General features: G+C 35.6%; 1 protein-coding gene across 2 annotated transcripts in view; it reads right to left on the reverse strand.

Annotated features, from left to right (window-relative positions):
- Positions 1 to 18912, reverse strand: part of SPOCK3 (SPARC (osteonectin), cwcv and kazal like domains proteoglycan 3) — a 421151-nt gene that overhangs the window by 249799 nt on the left and 152440 nt on the right. The gene's annotated exons all lie outside the window — the stretch shown is intronic.

Below are 18912 nucleotides of genomic sequence, written 5' to 3' on the forward strand. Positions count from 1 at the left end.
CACACACACACACACACCACACCACACATCAAGATTAAATAAATTATTTTCACTCAAGTTTTGAGAAGGAAATATATGCAATGAAATTCGTCACTCATTTATTTACTGAGGTTTTCTGATCAAACTGGACTAAAAAGTGCACCAATTACTTTCATAAAATGTAATCTGTCTAAACATGTTTAGTTATTTCTATTGGCCTTCTAATTTTATTTAGAAAAAATAGCACAACAAAAGCAGCTACTGTTTGATTTGAATACACATGGAATCTCTTCTCATGATTTCACTTTAGTTGCTATAACCAGACAGGGGGAAAACTAATGGGTTATTTGATCCATGAGAATTGATCGAATTCAAAGACTTTATCTTTGACAAGAAGATATGTAAAGCAAACATGTAGTCACTGAGATCCAAATACAATATAATAAATATTTTTTTTATTTTTTTCTAAGACAGTGTCTCATATAGTGCAGGTTAATATTGAATTTAGTATGTGTACAAAGCTGGACTTTAATCTCAGGTTTTCTGACTTTACCTTGAATACTGGGATTTACAGCAAAGGCCACCATGTCATAATGACATTTTACACAGAAAAAATGTTCTACACTTTTCCTATCTCACTAGAAAACTCCTGAAATAAAATAAAATATTGATTTGATATCATTTGTTAAATAATAGTGCATAAAATATCACTGAATCATCCTGATGTGATGCCCAACACAATAAAGGTACTATGCCAGTAGTAATGCAATTAATCACTTGTGAAATATTCATTTTCCATTGTTAGAGAGAAAAGAAAAACTTAATCTCAAAGACGAATCTCAATGAAATGTGGGAGTGAGCTTATGATGATAGTCTTTCCAAGGAAGTTTTACAAATATTTTGAATAGAATTCATTTGTGTGACAAATTTTAATTATTTTAGTACATAAACGTTTGTAACTTCTAATGAAAAGTATATCTTTATACATGTGAGGCTTACTTTGAAGTTTTCTTACTTTTACATATGAGCGGAAAACAACATTGCACAATGTGATGTGCAAAGGTTTTATCGATGATTTGAAAACAAGCAAAGAATTCTATGGTACGGTTTATGTGGCAACTTCTATCCACAAATCACACACTTTTCTCCTGAAACCTCACGTCAAACTTAAGAATTTTAGCCTTTTCTTAATGTTTGTTAAATAACTTCTTAATATTCTTTTTTATATTTTTTATTGAACACCTTTATTTTAAAAAACAAAGATAAATATACAGATTTTAAAAGCATTTTTGCATAAAAGTATATGAATATATTTTTGTCAGTACTTGATTTTTGTAACAGTTTCAGAGTATGCCTTAAAATCTTACTACTTACAATAAGCCTAAAGTACATATAAAACAAGATGTAAACTGGAATTAGGCAAAGTTTTCTTGGTGTGTAAAAATTAAGCATAATGGTTTTACATTTTCTTTTTTTTTCTTGAGCTTTATGTAGTCTGAGAGTTGTTTCTGGGGCATTCAGAGCTTTCTGTGGCTAGAATCCAATTACCAGTGACTGCGTATTATGTCTGTTCTTTTGTGACATGGTTATCGCACTCAGGATGATATTCTCTAGATGCATCCATTTTCTTAAGGATTTCATAATGTCATTGTTTCTGATAGCTGAGTAGTACTCCATTGTGTAAATATACAATTATTGTATCCATTCATCTACTGAAAGACATCTGGATTCTTGCCAGCTTCTGGCTATTATAAATATAGTGGCTATGAACATTATGGTGGATGTGCCTTTGTTGTATGTTGGAGTGTCTCTGGGGTATATGCCCAGAAGTAGGATAACTGGGTCTTCAGGTAGTACTATGTCCAATTTTCTGAGGAATCACCAAACTGATTTCCAGAGTGGTAGTACCAGTTTACAACTTCACCAGCAGTGGAGAAGTGTTCCTCTTTCTCCGAATTCTCACCAGCCTCTACTGTCATCTAAATTTTTGATCCTAGCCATTTTGACTGGTAAGAGGAGGAATCTCAGGGTTGTTTTGATTTGCATTTTCCTGATGGCTAATGATGTCGAGCACTTCCTTAGATGCTTCTCGGGAATTAGATATTTCTCAATTGATAAATTTTCTGTTTAACTCTGTACCCTATTTTTTAATAGGATTGTTTGATTCTCTGGTGTCTAGCTTTTTCAGTTCTTTGTATACCTTGGATATTAGGCTTCTATCTGATGTGGGATTGGTAAAGATCTTTTCCCATTCTGTTGGCTGCCATTTTGTTTTCTTGACAGTGTCATTAGCCTTACAGAAACTTTGCAATCTCATTAAGTCCCATTTGTTAATCTTTGACCTTAGAGCATGAGCCATTGGTGTTCTGTTCTGGAAATCTTTTCCTGTGCCTATGTGTTCTAAGGTTCTCCGAACTTTCTCGTCTAATAGTTTCAGTTTAACAGATTAAATGTGGAGATCTTTGATCCACTTACACTTGAGCTTTGTATAAAGAGATAAGAAAGGGTCTATTTTCATTTTTCTGCATGCTGAGTACCAGTTGGACCAACACCATTTGTTGAATAGGTTGTCCATTTTCCATTGAATGTTTACAGCTCATTTGTCCAAAATTAGGTGACCATATATGTGAGGGCATGCCTATCTCTGTATCTGTACTATGCATTTTTTAACACAATTGCGTTGTAATATAGCTTGATATAAGGGATGATGATTTCCAAAGATGTTTTCTTGTTGTTTATGAAGGATTTTGTTATTCTAGGTCTTTTGTTATTCCAGATGAAGTTGCACATTGCTTTTTCCAACTCTGAAGAATTGGGTTGAAATTTTGAGGGGGATTGCGTTGAATCTGTAGATTGCTTTAGTATGGTGGCCATTTTTACAATGTTGATTCTTCCAATCCATGAGCATGTTAGATCTTTCCATTTTCTGAGATCCTCTTCAATTTCCTTCTTTAGAGCTTTGAAGTTCTTGTCATACAGGTCCTAAACTTGTTTAGTTAAAGTCACACCAAGGTATTTCATATTGTTTGTGACTATTGTGAAGGATATCTTTTCCCCTAATTTCGTTCTTCTCAAGTTTATCCTTTGAGTAGAGGATGACTACTAAGTTCTCTAAATTAATTTTATATCCAGTCTCTTTGCTAAACTTGCTTATTAGCTGTAGAATTTTTATGGTGGAATTTTTGGGGTCACTTTTGCATACTATCATGTCATCTGCAAACAGTGATGTTTTTACTTCTTACTTTCCAATTTGTATCCCTTTGATTTACTTTTGCTGTGTAATTGCTCCTGCCAAGACTGCCAGTACTATGTTGAATAGGTAGAAGGAGAGTTGGCATTCTTGTCTAGTCCCTAATTTTAGTGGTATTGCTTCATGTTTCTCACTGTTAAGTTTGCTGTTGGATATTGGTTTGCTGTATAATGCTTTTATTATGTTTAGGTATGGGCCTTGGATTCTTGTTCTATCCAAGACTTTCAACATAAAGGGGTGTTGAATTTTGTCAAAAGCTTTCTCAGCATTTAGTAAGATGACCATGTGGTTTTTTTCTTTCAGTTTGTTTATAGGGTGGATTATGTTGATGGATTTCCATATATTAAGCCATCCCTGACTCCCAAGGATTAAGCCTACTTGATCATGGTGAAAAATTGTTTTGAGGGATTTTTGGACTCAGTTTGAAGGATTTTGTTGAGTATTTTTGCATCAATGTTCATAAGTGAGATTGGTCTGAAATTCTCTTTACTTGTAGGGTCTTTGTGTGGTTTAAGACCAAGGGTTATTGTGGGCTCAAAAAATGATTTAGGTAGTTTTCGATCTGATTATATTTTGTGGAATAGTTTGGAGAGTATTGGTATTAGGTCATTAATAAATGTCTGAAAAATTCTGCACTGATCCAATCTGGACCTGGGCTCTTTTTGTTTGGGAGGTTTTTGATGACTGCTTCTTTTTCTTTAGGTGTTATGTGATAATTTAAATAGTTTACCTGGTCCTGGTTTAACTTTAGTATCTGGTATTTGTCTATAAATTCATCCATTTCCTCCAGATTTTCAAGCTTTCTTTAGTACATGCTTTTGTAGTAGGATATGATGATTTCTTGAATTTCCTCAGTTTCAGTTGTTATATCTCTACTTTCTTTTCTGATTTTGTTAATTTGGATACTCTCTCTTTGCCCTCTAGTTAGTCTGCCTAAGGGTTTATCAATCTTGTTAATTTTCTCAAAGAACCAGCTCTTGGTTTTGTTGGTTCTTTGAATGGTTCTTTTTGTTTCAATTTGGTCAATTTCTGCTCTGAATTTGATTGTTTCTTGCCTTCTAATTCTCTTGGGTGTATCTGCTTCCTTTTGTTCTAAAGCTTTCATCTGTGCTCTCAAGTTGTTAGTGCATGCTCTCTTTAGTTTCTTTTGAAAGCACTCAGAACTATGTGTTTTTCTCTCAGTACTGCTTTCACTGCATCCCATAGGTTTGGGTATGTTGTTTTTTTGTTTTCATTAAATTCCAGAAAATCCCTAATTTATTTTTTATTTTTTTCTTTCACCATTGTATCCTTTAATAGAGCATTGTTTAGTTTCCATGTGTATATGGGCTTTTTGTTGTCTTTGTTGTTAGACCAGCCCTAGACCATGGTGATCTGATAGGATGCATGGGAGTATTTCAATCTTCTTATACCTATTGAGGCTTGTTTTGCTATGATTATATGGTGAATTTTAGAGAAGGTGCTTTGAGGTACTGAGAAAAAGTTATATCCTTTTGTTTTAGGATGATATGTTCTACAGATATCTATTATTTCCAATTGGTTCATAACCTCTGCTCGTTTTACTGTGTCCTTGTTCAGTTTCTGTTTCCATGATCTGTCTATTGATGAGAGTGGGGTGTTGAAGTCTCCAACTATTATTGTGTGGGGTACAATGTATTTTTTGAGCTTTAGTAATGTTTCTTTTATGAATATGGGTGCTCTTGTATTTGGAGCATACATGTTAAGGATTGAGAGTTCCTCCTGACAAATATTCCCTGTAATGAGTAAAAGATGACATTCCTTATCTTTTTTGATAACTATTGGTTGAAAATCTAATTTATTAGATATTAGAATGGCCACTCCAGCTTGTTTCTTGTGGCATGTGCTTGGAAGATTTTTTCACAACCTATTCCTCTGATATAGTGTCGGTTTTTGTCTCTGAGATGAGTTTCCTCTACCCAGAAAAATTTTGGGCTTTGTTTATGTATCCAGCCTGATAGCCTATATCTATTTATTAAGGAATTGAGTCAATTTATGTTAACAGATATTAAGGAATAGTGGTTACTGTTTCCTGCTATTTTTGCTTTTAAGGTGCCTGTGTGTCTTTCTTCTTTTGGTTTTTTCACTTAGGTATTTTCTTGTTTCGACTAGGATGTAGTTCCCCTACTTGTATTGGGTTTTCCGTTTATTGTTTTTTATATAATTTTTTTTATAAAACAACTTTATTTTACAAAACAAAGATAAATGTACAGATTTTAAACATTTTTTGCCTAAAATTATACATTTTTGTCAGTACTTTTTTCATATTTTAACATAATATTTACATAAAACTATATGAATATATTGTTTTAGTCAGTACTTGATTTGTTTCAAGGTTTGATAGTATGCCTTGAAAACTTAATAGTTAAAATGAGCTAAAGTACATGTAAAACAAAATGTAACATGGAAATAGTTAAAGTTTTCTTGTTTTGTAAATATTTTTTTGTTTTGTTTTGTTTTCTTTATTTCTTGGACTTCATACAGTCTGTGAGGTATTTCTAGGGGAGTGCAAGCCTCTGGAGTTAGCATCAGACTATCAGTGACTGAATATTATGTCTGTTCTTTTGTGACTGGGTTATCTCACTCAGGATGATATTCTCTAGATGAAGCCATTTTATTAAGAATTTGGTTAAGTCATTGTTTCTGGTGGCAGAGTAGTATTCCATTTGTATATGTACCACAATTTTTGTATCCATTCATCTTCTGAAGGACATCTGGGTTCCTTCCAGCTTCTGGCTATTATAAATAGAGCCGCTATGAACATTGTGGTGCATATATCTTTGTTGTGTATTAAAGTGTCTCTGGGGTATATGCCCAGAAGTGGAATAGCTGGGTCTTCAGGTAGTACTATATCCAATTTTTTGAGGTATCGCCAGACTGATTTCCAGAGTGGTTGTATTAGTTTGGAACTCCACCAACAGTGGAGAATTTTTCCTCTTTCTCCACAGCCTCGCCAGCATCTGCAGTCATCTATGTTTTGGATCTTGGCCAATCTGACTGGTGTGAGGTGGAATCTCAGGGTTGTTTTGATTTGCATTTCCCTGATGGCTAAGGATGTCGAGCACTTCCTCAGATGTTTCTCAGCCATTCGGTGTTCCTTAACTGAAAATGATTTGTTTACCTCTGTACCCCATTTTTTAATAGGGTTATTTGATTCTCTGGTGTCTAGCTTTTTGAGTTCCTTGTATACCTTAGATATTAGGCCTCTATCTGATGTGGTGTTGGTAAAGATCTTTTCCCATTCTGTTGGTTGCCGTTTTGTTTTCTTTATGATGTCCTTAGCCTTACAGAAACTTTGCAATCTCATTAAGTCCCATTTGTTAATCTTTGACCTTAGAGCTTGAGCCATTGGTGTTTTGTTCAGGAAAATTTCTCCTGTGCGTATGTGTTCTAAGGTTTTCCCTACTTTCTCATCTAATAGTTTCAGTGTATCTGATTTAATGTTGAGATCTTTGATCCACTTACACTTGAGCTTTGTACAAAGAGATAACAAAGGGTCTATTTTCATTCTTTTGCATGATGACTGCCAGTTGGACGAGCACAATTTGTTGAATAGGCTGTCCTTTTTCCATTGAATGTTTACTGCTCCTTTTAAAAAATCAGGTGACCATATACATGAGGGCTCATTTCTGGATCTTCTATTATATTCCATTGATCCACATGCCTATTTCTGTACCAGTACCATGGAGTTTTCAGCAGAATTGACTTGTAATATAGCTTGAGGTCAGGGATAGTGATTCCCGCAGATGCTTTTTTGTTGTTGAGGATGGATTTCGCTATTCTAGGTCTTTTGTTATTCCATATGAAATTGCACATTGATCTTTCCAATTCAATAAAGAATTGGGTTGGAATTTTGATGGGGATTGCATTGAATGTGTAGATTGCTTTTGGTAGGATGGCCATTTTTAAGATGTTGATTTTTCCAATCCAAGAGCATGGGAAGTCTTTCCATTTTCTGAGACCCGCCTCAATTTCTTTCTTTAGAGGCTTGAAGTTCTTGTCATACAGGTCCTTCACTTGCTTAGTTAGTGTCACACCAAGGTATTTCATAGTTTTTGTGAGGATTGTGAAGGGTACCTTTTCCCTAATTTCTTTCTCCACGTTTGTCCTTTGAGTATAGGAAGGCTACTGATTGTTTGAGTTAATTTTGTATCCAGCCACTTTGCTGAACTTGTTTATCAGCTGTAGGAGATCTCTGGTGGAATTTTTGGGGTCACTCAAGTACACTTTCATGTCATCGGCAAAGGGTGATGTTTTTATCTCTTCCTTTCCGATTTGTATCCCCTTGATCTCCTTTTGCTGTCTAAGTGCTCTAGCCAGGACTCCCAGTACTATGTTGAATAGGTAGGGGGAGAGATTGCAGTCTTGTCCAGTCGCTGATTTTAGTGGGATTGCTTCAAATTTCCCGCCATTAAGTTGATGTTGGCTGTTGGTTTGCTGTATATTGCTTTTATTATGTTTAGGTAAGGGCCTTGGATTTCTGTTCTTTCCAGGACTTTTAACATGAAGGGGTGTTAGATTTTGTTGAATGCTTTCTCAATGTCTAGTGAGATGACCATGTGACTTTGGTCTTTGAGTTTGTTTATATGGTAGATTACGTTGATAGATTATCTTTATGTTAAACCATCCCTGCATCTCAGGGATGAAGCCTACTTGGTCCTGATGAATGATCATTTTGATGTGTTCTTGGATTTGGTTTGCAAGTATTTTGTTGAGTATTTTTGCATCAATGTTCATAAGTGAGATTGGTCTAAAGTTCTCTTTCCTTGTAGGGTCTTTGTGTGGTTTAGGTACAAGGGTTATTGTAGCCTAAAAAAATGAGGTGGGTAATATTCCATCTGATTCTATCTTTTGGAATAGTTTGGCGAGTATTGGTGTTATATCCCCAATAAATGTCTGATAAAATTCTGCACTGAACCCGTCTGGACCTGGGCTTTTTTTGGTTGGGAGGCTTTTGATGACTTCTTCTATTTCTTTAGGTTTTATAGGGTTATTTAGATGGTTTATTTGGTCCTGGTTTAACTTTGGGACCTTGTATCTCTCTGCCGTTCCAGGTGGCAGATCGGGTTTTCCGCTTATAATTCATTGTAGTGCTGGGTTTGTGGTCAGATATTGTGTAAATTTAGTTTTGTCTTGTCTTGGAATATCTTGTTCTCTCCATCTTGGTGACTGAGAATTTGCCTGGGTATAGCAGCTTGGGCTGACACTTGTGTTCTTTTAGGGTCTGCATGATATCTTTCCAGGATCTTCTAGCTTTCATAGTCTCTGTTGAGAAGTCAGGTGTGATTCTGATTGGTCTGCCTTTATAAGTTACATGCCTTTTTTTTTTTTTTTTTTGCTTTGGGCACTTGGCATTTTGACTATTATGTGTTGGGAGGAATTTCTTTTCTGGTCCACTCTATTTGAAATTATGTAGGCTTCTTTTATGCTCATGGTCATCTCATTCTTATTGGCAGGGGAGTTTTCTTCTATGATTTTGTTGAAAATACTTACTGTGCCTCTTAATTGATATTCTTTGCCCTCTTCTATTCCTATTATTTTCAGGTTTGGTCTTCTCATTGTGTCCTGGATCTCCTGGAGCTATTTGCTTTTTTCATGTTCTCTGGCTGTTTTGTCTATGTTTTCAATGTGGTTTTGGCCCCTGAGATTCTCTCCTCCATCTCTTTTAGTCTGTTGGAGTTGCTTGCATCTGTGACTCCTGATTTCTTTTTTAGGATTTCTACTTCTAGGGTTGTCTTTTTTAGTCTGTTCTTTATTGTTTCCATTTCCATTTTAAATTCCTTCTTCCATTCCTTTATCTCTTTGGTTCTGTTTTCCTCTAGTTCTTTGAATTATTTCAGTGTTTTTCTTGTTTCCTCTCTAACAGCTTCTATTTCTCTATGCTTTTCTTCTCATTCTTGTGTAAGGTTCTTTATCATCATGTTGAGGTATGATTTCAGATCTGAGTCTTCTTTTTCTGGAATGTTTGGCATTCTGCTGTTTGCTTTGATGGGAGAACTGGGTTCTGGTCTTGCCAGGTTGTACTTGTTTCCCTGGGGTATGTTCTTTTGCTTTCCTCTTGCCATCTTGTTGTCTGTGATTACATCGTCTTGTTGTCAGTGATGGGTTCTTGTCTCTCCCTTGTACCTGGCCTGAGTCTCTGGCTATTTGCAGTTTCTGGTGACAGTAGGCCTGAGGGCATGTTCTGCATGCACAGGCATCAGGCTGGAAACAGACACTCTAAGTCAGAGTTTCTGCTCCCCTGAACCAATCGAGTTGCGGGAGCACTTTCTGAGCCCTCAGAACAAACCTCTCTGCTCCCTGACTACTGAGCGTGCCATCTTACCAGACCTGTTTCCCTGGTCTGTGCTCTTTCTGGTAGCAGATGTCCTGAGCACCTATTCTGTATTCAGGGGCCTCTGGCTGGAAACAGACACTTTAAGGCAGGGTTTTTGCTCCCCTGAACCAATCTGCAGGGGGGGCACTTTCTAAGCACTCAGCATAGAACTCTCTGCTCCCTGGCTACTCGGTGCACTGTCTCACCAGGCCTGTATCTCTGGGACTCTTTCCCAACTATTCTTTAAGTTTAAAGGTGACCAGACATTGCAGACATTTTCTTCATTTTGGGGGTAACCTTCCCTTACATCATTTGAAATGATGTCCCTGCATTTAATTTTTAACTATGTACCAGCAGAGACCTAACTGTTGGAAGAATTTTGAAACTGTCATTTCTGTGGTCCATCACTCCTTTCCTATAAGTAAATGCTTGTCCTTCCTCACAGACCTTTAGATGAAGGTCAGGCCGCCCCCAATGTTTAAAAGCCACTCTAAGAGATGGATGCAGAAATATTTAGCTGCTCATTGGGTCAGACTGGACTATTATTTTTGTAAAATAATGAACTGAAAATGCACCTGGGTCAGGGTGAACAGTGGCAGGATGTCAGGAAAAGAGTGGAGATGTAGGAGACTGATCCATGTATGGAATGGATGAAAATCTATGAACAGCGTTGATGATCCAGGTGAGAGACTGCCCCAAGAGAAGGCCAAAGGCCATGTGCTTTGAAAACTACAATCAACTCATAAAAGCCCATCAACATTTCATCATGAATCAACCAACTGATAATGTTAAAATTGAAAAGAACATTTGTATATAGGAAGTGGGGTTCTGAATATTTGCCCTGACTTTTCTGCAGTGATGAAGATTATAAGCAGGAAGATGAATAAATCCTTCATCCTCTTCATGAAATAATAAAGTCAATATTTGCCCTGAATTTAGCCAAATACTTGTTGTGGTAATGGGTTAGATTACCTTGTGAATATCTGATATATCTAGAATCAGTAGAATTTATCCTGTTCTATATTTTTCACTTGCAATATAAGACTCACAGTTGTTTAAATTTAAATGTTGAAAGAGCAACTACATAGCTATTTCAATGAATTAGCAGAGAACCTGAACAAACAAAAGGAAGGGGTCAAAAAGCAGTCCAAAGGTATAAACCAGAGACCAAAGCTATAAACCAGAGACAGCCAAACTGAGCATTATTAAATAACAGCAATGGTTTTGGGCCATTTACATTTTGGGGCACAAGGGTAATTATGTAAAACAAAGATAAGAGTCTCATTTTCACGCATGATTTAATTGATTAATACAAACTTTATCATTTAATTGGATTAATGTAATTAATATGAAGATGTTATAATTTAGATCTCAAGGCACAGCATGAGGGCAGTAATATTGTTGGGCACAGCATGTGGGACATTAGCCTCCATTGGTCAGAAAGAGAATAGAGAAGATGATAGAGCTTCCAGGCTGCCCTGTCAGAAAGGATGAGGCTGAAGGTTAATTAGCTTCACACACTACACTATTAGTGTTCTTTCCTGTGACTTGCTTAATAGACTTGTACAAATATTCAAATCATGGAAGGCTTCTTTATAGACCCTGACCAGAGACTGTGGGCTCAGAGCTGAGCCTTTTTACATACAAGCCTGCTTATGGGAGAACATATACGCTTTACCTTAAGCATTCATGATCCTATTTGTATCCATGCATCTATGCTGCATCTACTTCATTATCACAGAAAACCAAAAAGACAAAAGAACAGAGCTCATCTTTAGGTAAAAATTTTATAAAAACTTCTTTTTGTGTTTCAGTTTAGAAATTCTCATCTGTATTTGTAACGAGATCCTGGAAAATGCAGAGGAGGGCCCTATTTTCATTATTATTTCTGAAGATTCGAAGAGGCTAGTTATATTATATTTTGAGTTGATTTAGATTTATTCCCCTTAGTTTTCATTGAGAGGTACATGCAAACATATGAATTCTTCAATTACAAATAATAGCTTTATTTTGTTATTGTTCAGGCTTGGAAGACACGCTCAGCAGGGCTGCCCATTATTTCCCTACTGTGATTTCATTTAGTTACAGCTGCAGCCAAGATACGAATGATGTTGTGCTCTTATGACATCACCATCATCCTGAACATTATCCTAGTGTAGAGACTAGGATGTCAAGAGTGCTTTTAAAGAGGACTTTTAAAACCCATGGGGAAGCAATTTACCATTGAGTTTCTCTCTCTCTTCCCCTCTTCCTCTCCCTCTCTCTTTCCCTCTCCTTCTTCGTCTCCCTCTCCCCCTCCCTCTCTCCCTCCCATACCTCTTCCCCTCCCCCCTCTCTTCAACTGTGATTGTGTGTCTGTGTGTCTTTCTGTGAATCTGTGTGTATATACATCCTAAGGCATGTATGCCAACAAGACATACAGATAAAGGTAAAAAGGACAGTTTTGCATGTGCTGGTTTTGTAGAGAGAATCTCTTATGGGCAGTGTGGGGGCATCACCTGTCAATAAAACTCTGATGGCCAATGAGCTGAGGCAGGATTAGAAAGAAAGTGACACATCTGGCAGAGAGAGTGAGGAACTCTGGAAGGTAGGCATAGGAAGAGATTCAGGATCTGGATGCTGAGAAGATCAGTTGTATGGAACTGAGAAGATGTCAGTCATGTGGCTGAACTTTGATTAGAATAAATAGGAGAATAAGTACAGTAGTAGAGGAACTGGCCTAGCTTATCACCTGGGCATTTATTGATAAATAAATAGGCCTGGTAGTTGAGTTTGGAAACTGGGGTGGGATTGTAAAAGGCAGCAGTTACAGGTTCTCTTTCAGCTTTCTTTCTGAGGCAAGTCACTATAGTAATTTCTATTGTTTGACATCAATGTTAACTTCTGGCTATGCCTCCTACCTCTGGCTACCTTCTTTAGGTAGGGATGCTGGACTCGGACAACAGTGAAAGACATCTCATTCTGCTTTCTCACTTGGGTTCTGTGTTTTAACATAGGTTCTCAGGTTTGCATAGCAAATGCCTTTACCTATGAGCCATCTTGCTAGCCTCACTGCAGCATTTAAATAGCCCAACAGCACATGTATTCCTGGAGGCAGAGTTAAAAATTGTGATGTTAGGTTGTGTCAGTGGAAAGCATACGACTGTTCTAGCGGAAGTTTTCATGTCCCTAAAACATTTGCTTTGTCATACACTCTGTTACCCACTGTAAATTATTTCCAAGCATAGATAGTTCACTCCAATGCACAAAATGATACATGCTTAAGGAAAGGGTTGTAACAAAGTTTTCAAACAATGTATAACCACTGACTTGCTGTACAATAGAGATATTCTAAATATATTCAAATCTGTACTTGATTCAAATCTTTATCTACTGCCACTAAACATGTTTCATATCCTTTGTATTTAAATGTATCCATGATTTATGCACATGTGTATATTTATCTGTGTATACATTTGTGTGTATGGGTACAGACACATGTGAAAGCCAGAAGTTGGCACAGTTATGTTATATGATTGCTTCCTCACTACTGTCTGCCAAATTCTTGGTTAAAAATGTTAATCACCAATGAGGCCTATGGTGCCTCCTAATACTGCCTCCAGACTGTATAAAAACATACAAAATACAAATGAAATGCAATTAAAATCTTTAGAAATCAGGCTAATATACTTTCACATTTAAAATGAGTGTATTGATTCTCATGAACATCTATGACCTAGAATCATTTCTTTGTCCACTGAAGTTTCCAATAAAGTATAGCTTTCTAGTCACAGTTAATATTTCCCATATTTGAATAATAAGATTTATAATAATATATTTTCTTCTACAATCACCACATACATTCAACGCAAATTTGACCAACCCCATGCTCCATAAATTTGATTCAATTTCTCCTAATCCATAAAGTCCTGTGAAAAAAATAGACATAATTTCACTTTTCACACACCTGTGCAGGACAGGGCCCTATAAACAAAATGAAGTATAATTAATCTCAATTTAAATTTATGACCTACAACCGGATGTGTTTTTCAAATTTGTTTTATTTTGGAGATAATACACAAATACATGTAGGTTAAAATTATGAAAAAAATATTGTAGAATGAAGCAATTTATAGATTTGATGCAAAACAAAAGAAGCAAGGACCAAATAAAGAAACAAAGTTATCATTTCAACTAGAAACTGTCTCTCAAATTTTCTAAATATGATATAGAATGAATTAGCATAATATACTGGTACCTCTGCAGAATATAATTTCTGAATAGTTTACCTTAGACGTTTGGAAGATTTCTACGATACAGGGTTTTTAATTGGTAAAAGAAAAAATCAACAAAAGATTTGAATCAATATAGTTGTTAGCACCTAAAAATGATTTTGTTCAAAATGACTAAAAGTCTTAAATCAAACCATGTGAAATTAACAGATAATTACTAACATCAAAAAGTAGCTCATATTCATCTTTGAAATAATAGAAAACAATTTATAAAATAATGCAGTTAACCTTGGATATTTAACACAATGAATTTTAACAGACCACTGATTTTTCTGTTAAAACAGAACCAAAAGGTCCCAGGCTTTTACACAAAGTCCTATTGTGGGACACTATGCCTCTATTGTTAAAAACAGATCAGACCAACCAATTATTCCAGAATATTAATAAAGAATGACCAAATTGAAAATACGAAACAAATAACACCCACTTAAACAAACTACATTCATAGTAAAAACTGTGTTTCAAGTACACGACTGTACATACAGAAAGCAAAAGCAGACATTGGGGTCTACTTGCTCCAAAACCTAATGGTTTTTTTGTTTGTTTGTTTGTTTGTTTTGTTTGGTTTGGTTTTTTATTTCAGAAGGTTATAAACATATGGATATGGACAGTAGTGTTTATTGAGGAGAACCATGCTCCAGATGGACTTTCTCCCATCATGAGCTTCCCAGCTATATCTTGATAATTAGGGGGTAGGAGTGGGGGAGGGAATCTAGCTGTGATGGATGTATCTTGGAAGATGTAGTGCAAAAAAAAAATAAAAGTACTGGGAAGCAGAAGATCCTGAGAAGTGCGAAGGAAAGAGAAATAATGGGCAAGCACAGGGCTAAGCATGTCAATGTCTTTTGAGATGAAGGAGACACTTTCATTATCTGCCTTCCTCATAAACTTAGAACATGGTTCATTTACTGTCACAACTAACCAGCCCTCAACTGGCTTTCAGCCCTCAACAGGTTTTCAGCATCATAAGTTTAGGAATACTTTCTTCATATACCTAATCTTTATAATCTATTAAGTCAAATCCAATCTAAAAATGCAGTAGGGCTTTTACCTCCACATAGACGACTTAGTATTTTCTCCACACTGGAGGGAATGGCAATAACGAATTGTCTCAAATACAGACCATTTATGAAATCTACAGTCATATGTCTTGTCCCAATTCTTGCCATCATTACATTCTAAACAGGGAAACATAGCTACCATATGAAAAATGGCATTTCAGAAAGCATGGATATGTTTATACCTAGATACCACCTATCAATCTGTTAAATTTAATCCATTCCCAAGTCACTCTCCAGGGAAGGAACCCCAAGATGCTGTGGTGTGATGACTGACAGTTGTCAGTTTGACAGAATCTAGACCCACTGAGAAGACAAACCTTTAGACCAAACAATACCAATTTTTAAATTTAATAGGTGAGGTGAAAGGACTCTTTCTGAATTTGGGAGTCAGTTATTCATGGGATGGGAACCATAAAAAAAAACAACACTGAGAATTGGAGCTGAGCATTGGCACTCATAGCTCTTTCTCCTAGGCAGACATACTGCCATGTTGTCCCTGTAAAGATGGACTACACTTCAAGCAGTAAGCCGAAATAAATCCCTCACTCTTTAATGAGATGCCTAAGGTGTTTTATGTCAGCCAATAGAAAAGTAACTAATACATATAACAGACAAACTAGGGTCCATACAGGGAGCATACTATCTTTCTGTATCTTTCATTACACTCCATTCTCCTCTCTCTCTCTCTCTCTCTCTCTCTCTCTCTCTCTCTCTCTCTCTCTCTCTCTCTCTCTCTGTGTGTGTGTGTGTGTGTGTGTGTGTGTGAGAGAGAGAGAGAGAGAGAGAGAGAGAGAGAGAAGGAGGGAGGGAGGGAGGGAGGGAGGGAGGGGGAGAGAGAAAGAGAGAGAGAGAGATGAATTGAATGAAGATAACTTATTTAGATATAGTCCTTTACATAAGATAGATCCTTTAAATACCCTCCATTAATAGTGTTGAACATTCCAGTGACTTCACAGACAAGTCACGTGAAGAGGATGCTATGCATGTTTGTTCTCAAAGCCTGCTGTGAATATATTCAAAGCATCACTAAAATATTTGAAGCCTGGATTCTGCTACCATTTTATGTTCATTTGCGAATTTCTCCTTAATTTTTCACAATAAATAAAGAACACAATGTCTATGCCTTATTCCAGAAGATGCATGTCCTCATTAAAACTATTTTTCACTCGATTTCAGTTGTGTCAGCTCATGATTAACCACACTAATGAACGGAAGTAATAGCACAGAGGATTCAATGTGGAGAAATGCAAAGCAATTTATTTTTGGCATCTGTGTACTTCATTTCATTTTGTAGCAGAGTTACAAATATCAAAATTGTTTAACTTAACAACACAAAACTAGTTAAGATTCTGTAACACACTAATTATTTATTTTAGGAGATATAAGGTAAACTAGAGATGCCCTGAGAGATAAAAAGAATTGTAATGAGATATTCAAAACTGTTACAGTGAAAACTGTGCAACATGAGCTATGTATGAACAAGAAACGAGTTAACAGGAGAACACATATACATTATATATAAACAAAAATATATGTTATATATGGGAACTAAAATAATTTTTCATACTTGTCTATAAATTATTCATGTACTATGAAAAGATGGAAGTAATATCTAATACTAAAAGTATTTCATCAGAAAGGCATAAATGACATCAAATAAAAATGTAATAATACAACTTCCTTTTCATTCTTTCAACAAAACATGTATATCATATCTAAAACATAAGAAAAATGTACTTATATTTGTATTTTATAGCTACCTATAAATATACTACAGATAAGCATCCAGAAGATTTTTCTTTGAACTTTATCTTGTATTCAACAGAGCAATTCGCTTTTAAAAATGATTCTCCATTGAAGAAAATGTTAAATGAAGGAACCAGAAATGCATTAGAAATTAATACATCTTAATTCTGTCTTATTTATATCTCGTGGAGGACTGAAAAATTCTCTTCTTCCCAGGGTGGTTCATAAATGGATAATATATATATATCTCAATATAATATGATTAAGAACTAGATATAACACTCATATTTTTTAAATATTAATAATGTAGGTCCTGTCAAATAACATTTTAGAGCTTATAGCATAGAAAATATTTTATGCCTTATGTATAGAAAGTATAAATATGTTTATATTTAATTCAAAGTTGCTCAGTGTATACTATATGAATGTACAGAAACAAGAATCACACTGAATACCCCTGAAGTCTGTGATCACAACTATATATGCTGATGATATTATTTTGATACCAATACATTTGTTATATTTTATTGCTAGTCTATTTTCAATAGCACATGGAAGATAGGGCTCTGTGATTAGCAGTCAGAATTTCCAAACTTAAATCTTTACTCTAACTTTTTGAAGGACAATCATAGGTAAGAAACTGACTACCTTAATTCTTCAATATCCTTCTTAAACTCTAAAGAGTTATCATAATGTTTAAATAAACTAATATATTTTTATATATGACTAATAATGATTTTAGAAACTTTTCATAAAATTTACCCAATATTATGTCATAAAGTCCTTAATAAAAACAACATCTATGATTTTTATTTAATACAGCATTATTATTATTATTATTATTTTTATTATTATTATTATTATTATTATTATTATTACTTTTTTTAGGTGAAATGTGCCTTTGATTTTATTTATTTTGTTTTTTAACCATGATATAATGACCCTTAATGAATAAATATTGCAAAGAAGAAACAAATAAATAGAAATGAAATTACAACTAATGAATCAAAAATACACATTTCTACATATGACCAAAATTATTATAGGTTTACCAATTCAACTTTTTTGTTTTGTTTTGTTTTCTTTTCCTTTTTTCTTCAACTTCACACAGTCTGTGAGTTGTTTCTGGGGCAGTGCAAGCCTCTGGGGATAGCATCCCACTATCAGTGACTGCATATTATATCTGTTCTTTTGTGACTGGGTTATCTCACTCAGGATGATATTCTCTAGATGCAGCCATTTTCTTAAGAATTTGGTTAAGTCATTGTTTCTGGTGGCTGAGTAGTATTCCATTGTGTAAATATACCACAATTTTTGTATCCATTCATCTACTGAAGGACAACTGGGTTCTTTCCAGCTTCTGGCTATTATAAATAGAGCTGCTATGAACATTGTGGTACATGTAACTTTGTTTTATATTAAAGTGTTTCTGGGGTATATGCCCAGAAGTGGAATAGCTGGATCTTCAGGTAGTACTATGTCCAATTTTCTGAGGTATCGCCAGACTGATTTCCAGAGTGGTTGTATTAGTTTACAACCCCACCAACAGTGGAGAAGTGTTCCTCTTTCTCCGCAACCTCGCCAGCATCTGCTGTCATCTGAGTTTTGGATGTTGGCCAATCTGAGTGGTGTGAGGTGGAATCTCAGGGTTGTTTTGGTTTGCATTTCCCTGATGGCTAAGGATGTCAAGCACTTCCTCAGAGGTTTTTCAGCCATTCTATATTCCTCAATTGAGAACATTTTGTTTAGCTCTGTACCCCATTTTTTACTAGGGTTGTTTGATTCGCTGGTGTCTAGGTTTTTGAGTTCTTTGTATACCTTGGATATTAGGCCTCTAACTGATATGGAGTTGGTAAAGATCATTTCCCATTTTGTTGGCTTCCAATCAAGAAAAATTGTGAAGCAATAGGTCATTAACAAGAGGAGACTTGCAGTTCTTCGATGGGAATTCACTGAGGGAACAGTGAACCCCCTCAATCTTCTTCTCTTAGTGTCCTTGCTTGTGATATACTTTTTTCCCTAGGTGTCTCTTCGCAGTTACCCACCCCCAAGGCACAACTCTCACTTTGACTGGAACCCCCAGGAACCTGCCCATAACCAGTTTTTATTTTCTGCATAAATGATACAAGTATCTCATTATAACTCTAGGAAAATGACAGATTGCTAAGCAATACTCCTTCACCGGATAGTAGCTGTACAGAGAAGAATATACTGCCAAGCATAACATTATTGTTTTAAAATACTAAAATAACATTCTGGATTTAATGTCAC

Source organism: Micromys minutus (assembly GCF_963924665.1).
Source record: "Micromys minutus genome assembly, chromosome: 14".
NCBI classification, from domain to species: Eukaryota; Metazoa; Chordata; class Mammalia; order Rodentia; family Muridae; genus Micromys; species Micromys minutus.